Genomic DNA, 5588 nt, shown 5'->3' with positions numbered 1-5588 from the left:
CAAGGAAATGTGCTGGCAGGCAGCTGGAGAAGAGCAGAGGGGTGGCTCCTGCCTGTCTTCTCTACTGTTTGTCACTTCTGGCCCTACTGCTCCTCCCCCAAGGTGCTTGCCCCACTGGCTAATTTGTCCTCAGGCTCCTAACCTGGGGCAGCTGGAAGGAGGAGTTAGTGAGCTTTCCTTAACCCCTCTCTGTCCCTGCAATCACCACACTCTCCCTAAGAGAAGACACTCTGAACCTGGGATGGTAGGGACCTTGGGAAGTGGCTTCCAAGACAGTTCTATGTTCAGGTGACTCAGGCCTATCTCCATTTTAAGGACTCTACCCAAATTTTCCCACCTCCTAGCTGCTCCTTTGGCCCCATACTGCCATCCCCATGCCTCATGTCCCTGGGTACCTGCTTAAATCTCTGCCAGTGTTCCCATCTCAAGGTCCCAGAAGCTGATTCCCAAAGGAAAATGACCTGCAGTTATTCAGATGGTTTCTTTGGAAAGTAACTACTGGGAACAAGTGCTCGTGTCCCCTAAGAGTTAAGTCCCCCTGGAGGGCCAGGTCTTGACCTGAAGCTCCGAACCTCTGAAGGTCAGTCTATAATTCTGAACAGGCATGACAAACTGGGACTGCGCAGTGGGCGCCAGGAAGTTCTAGTCTTATCAATGTTTGCACTTATTCATTAGAAAAGTTACAAATCTGCCCAACATTATTCCAGTTTTCCCCTATGTTTTGTGGTTACATGCATGTTCATTCACAATTATCATCTCGTCAGGTACTCTATCTTCCCAGTGAAAAAATTAATCTACATCAGGAAAGCACCATTTAATATTAATGCAATTACATTACTTTGTCTACAAACCTTACTCTGATCCCTCCAATTGTCCAAATCATATCCTCTGTTGGGATATGAATTTGCTGGTGCAGGAGCCAATCCAGCATCACACAGCGCCTTTAGTTATCGCCTCTGTTCATCTCCTCTAGAGGATTTTTTCTAAGCCCTTCTTTGTATTTCATGTCATTGACATTTTAAAGAGTACAAGCTGCTTATTTTGATGGATTTCCAAACTGGGTTTGCCTGATGTTTTCTCATTATATTTGAGGTTGGTAGGGATTTGATGGGAATACGACAAAGGTGGCGTTGATCCCATCTCAGTGATCACAATGGGAAGCATATGATGTCACTTGGTCCTGTTATTAGAGATGATAACTCTAGCTGTCATTTACGGTGGTGTTCACCTAGATTCCCAACTGTCAAGTTGCTGTTTTTTACCCTATAATTAGGAATAAAAGTGTGGGCAGACATTTTAAATCTGTATAAATATTCTGTTCCTATCAAATTTCACCCACTCATTTTATCATCTTTCAAAATTCTTACCTGAAGCAGTTGTCATGTGGCAAATTAATGACTTTTAACCACATTTTCTTCATGTTTTGTCAAGTGGCAATGTATCATTACAAAAACCTTTCCCTTTGCCCCATCTATCAAGTTATCAATCCATCAACCAATCTCTCTATCATCTAGCTCTATCAGTTTGTTATTATTTATTCATCAATTTATATTTATCCAATGGTCTCTGATCTCTTACTATCATCGTGTATTGGATTGCTCCTGTTAAACATCAACCATTTTAGAACTTTTTCTTTCTTTCTTGCATGCAATTTCCAGACTCCTCTTGTACTTTTCTGTCTGTGTCTTAAATTCTTCCATTTCATGAGGAGAGCTTTTAGTAAGGAATGATATTTAGAAACCTGGATATGGATGGCAAAAGAGCTCATTGCTAATGAAGCTCCACTCTTTATAACTATTTTTACGTGGATAGACTTATTCAATATAGAGATATAGATATATAACATTTACATGTGTGTGTTTAGTTTGTGAATGACTGTGAATTCATACCGATACTTCTCATTCCAAAATAGTACCACAGAGATTATTTTAATCTCCTCCATTTCCATTAGTAATTCCTAAGGTTTTATTGCAAGGTTGGGAAACGTCCTTTCACCATCTTTGGTATATTTACTCATTTGTTCAATCATAATATGCACTGAAAAAAAGGTTACCTACCACATATTCATCCACCAACTGTGAGTATCAGCTGTACTCAAGAGACTACTTTAAGAACAGTCTACTCGGAAAATAGATATTTTACAGTTCTTTTTTTTTTTAGATTGACATGGCAGATATTCACAGTACTATGTTCAAAATGTAGTTGGGTTCACTTGTTTTTTTCAGCATACTGCAATTACATTGCTACATTAGAAACCTTTTTGAGTTTCTTTGTTCCTATTGGTGTTCCATTTTAGTTTTCTTTCCCACTATTTTTGTCTTAAATATAATTTTGTTATGTAAAATACTAACATGCCCTCAAAACCCAAACTATGTACACAAAGAAGTCCATAGACCTGCCATTTGTTTCCCTGACCATCAAGCTATTCAAAAACAGCCTCATAGATACTCTATCACATTATTCTGATTTTCCTTCCTCTGCTTCTTTTTGCAGAAGAATGAAGATAGATTTATATTTTTATTCTCTCCTCCTTTCTCTTGTCTTAAAAGTGAGTGTACTATATATCTTTAGACTGTGCTCTTTCTTACTGAGCAGATTAGAATCCAGCCAACATTACTTTTTAACTTGTCTTGTTCAGTATACATTATAATGTCTATTGTTCCAATGTGTGCATTTACCATAGTTCATCCCTCAATCTTTTTAAAAGGTTTTATCTATTTATTCATGAGAGACACAGAGAGAGAGAGGCTGAGACACAGGCAGAGGGAGAAGCAGGCTCCACGCAGGGAGCCCAATGCGGGACTCGATCCCGGGACTCCAGGATCACGCCCTGAGCCAAAGGCAGACACTCAACCTCTGAGCCACCCAGACATCCCTCATCTCTCAATTTTAATAGTTTTTTTAAATTTTGGGAATAATAGTCCTCTATATGTGATGAAATTTAAATATATTTCTCTCACTATTTCATTTGTATTTTATTTTTTTTCATTTGTATTTTAGCCATACAAAAAACTTTTAATATTGTCAAATTAGTTCAATTAGATAATGTTTCTTTGTGGCATCAGGATTTTAAGTCGTATGTAGAAAGTCTTCCCATGCACACAGGTTATGGAGAAATTCACCTCTTTTTTTATTTTTTAAGACTCAGTATATTGTCATTTTTATATTAAATATTTGATATGTTTAGAGTTCACTCTTAGATATGGTGAGATATGGATCATATATTGTCATTTTTCTAAAATGTTATCCAGGCATCTCAACATTGTTTGTTCAAGCTACTATGCTGTGTGCTGTAACAACAAAATAAATAGATCACAGCTTCTGACTCTTAGGATCTTAGAGTTTCTAAATATGACACATAAATGTCAACAATTTCAATACAGTAAACAACAAAAATGCTTCAAAAGAGGATATCCAGTGAGCTCTGCTGCAAGTGTTGAGGTCAAGTTCGGCCACACTGATGTGAACATAAATGTGAAATCAATGTTTGATAGGAAGACGATGTAGAAGCTTTTTGTTCCAATTAGAGCTGAATGGCATTTCTGAGAGAGGACACAGCTGGGTCAAGGACACAAGGGTACAGAATAGCACAATGTGTTGGGGTGGATAGGACAAAAATTCCCTCCTTTGCCAGATTTAATAAGGATCCTCTGAATCCTCTTCTAGACTAGGGTTCAACCTTGATCTGCTCCCCTGCCCTTGGCCCACTGAGCCCGCTATTAGCAAAGAACCCACATCTTCCAAAGTGCCCAGCATGGTGTCTGTAAAAAAATGAGATCAGTCAATGTTGGCTGAATCAAATTGTTGAACTGGGTAAAATGCACTCATATTAAGGACTTTCAAAATATGAAATCTGCTTTTCAGAAAGAGCTTATTCCTTGAGCCAAGTGGAAATTTGTTTCAGACAAGTATTCAATTTCCTTCTTTTTTGTGGCTGATTGGTTGACAAACAAATAACCATCTCACAGTAGCCTGCATTAGGATATCACAAACCCTTGGAACACCTGGTTGCTCAGTGGGTTAAGCCTCTGGCTCTTGAGTTTAGCTCAGGTCATGATCTCAGGGTCCTGTAGTCAAGAACCATGTCAGCTCTGCACTCAGGTAGGAGTCTGAAGATTCTCTCCTTCTCCACCTGTCCCTAACCCTACTCATGCTTTCTCTCTCTCTAATAAATAAATAAATAAATAAATAAATAAATAAATAAATAAAATTTTTAAAAATCTTTTATGATTTGAGCTTGTGGGATCTGAATAATAAATCTGTGCTACCATAAGACTATAATGATTTTCCTTTGGAATGTTCATAGCCAGTGTTCACCTTTAGGTTGATAATACACGTTGAGTTCATTTTTGTGTATCATATGCAGTGAAGTCAATGTCCTTTTGTGTATATCATTAAGCAAAAATCAAAGACTCTTTCAGAACAATTTGCTAAAGATATTTGACTTTTCCCATTGACTTGACTTTCCATTCTCTCCCAAATCAACTGAACATGTCAGTGTGGGTCTATTGCAGTTTTCAGGATTGGGAGTGGTAGCCAGAAACAAATCACAGAAAGATTGTATTCCATGCAATGAGAGCTGACAAAAGATCTGAACCAGGGAATGATGAGATCAGATGTTCATACCATCAAGGCCATGCTGACAGCCCCATGGAGAAGGTTTTGATGGAAGGAGACTAAAGGCATCATCTTGGCTCACTGGCTCCTTTGATTAGATTTCCTAGATGGAAGTGTAGCCCAGGAATCAACAGAACAGGGTTGGCCTCCCTGTGATCAATCTCTTTGGGGAGAATGACAGGCTGGAACAGGAATGGGACTCACCAACTGAAAGCCTCATCCTTTGGTCTTTTTGTTGATTATGAGGGGAAACATCTTGGCTATTTATTCTAATGACAACACAGAGAAAGTTTCAGGTCTGCCTTTCAAGGGACTATTATCAGAGACCGATTTCAGAGATTTCATAAGAATTGCAGAAATAAAACCTTGAATTACACACACACACACACAGACACACGTGTGTCCTAAGGTGGCATGCTTGAGCTGTATGTGACATAGTATAGCACGAGAACTCACAGAACTCAAGTAGACACTTGGCACCAGCTCTGAATTCTACCCAGAGAATCCTATTCTGACATTGGCAAGGGTGGGCTTCTTTCCACTTTTGTAGGGAGTATTTGTAATAGCTACTTCATCCTCCATTTGAATTATTTGAAAATGTGTTGAAACCCCAGAATTAACCAATCAAAAACCAGCATGTCTGGGGCTGTCTAGTGTATCCACCATTTTCTTCACTATGGTTCAATATACGAGATACCATACGTTTGAAACTTCTAGGGAGACACTGATTTGCATGTGAGAATGCAAAAGCAAATGTGAGGACACAATCATCGGAAGGTAAAATATATTATACAAGGAATTTGCCAGAGAGGGAGCCTGATGTCTAGTAAAGAAAATAGAAAAGTCTAAAGATAGTTAATTAATTTTTTTTTTAGTTAATTAATTTTAAAAAGAGGAAGGAGCTATAGACAGTAGGATGGAGCAGGACACAGGCCCATATAAAGAAACAGAGCAAATAAACAAAAACTCTG

Source organism: Canis lupus, chromosome 4 (genome assembly GCF_048164855.1).
Source record: "Canis lupus baileyi chromosome 4, mCanLup2.hap1, whole genome shotgun sequence".
NCBI classification, from domain to species: domain Eukaryota; kingdom Metazoa; phylum Chordata; class Mammalia; order Carnivora; family Canidae; genus Canis; species Canis lupus.
The sequence above is the reverse complement of the archived record's forward strand: the minus strand, read 5'-3'. Positions refer to the sequence as shown.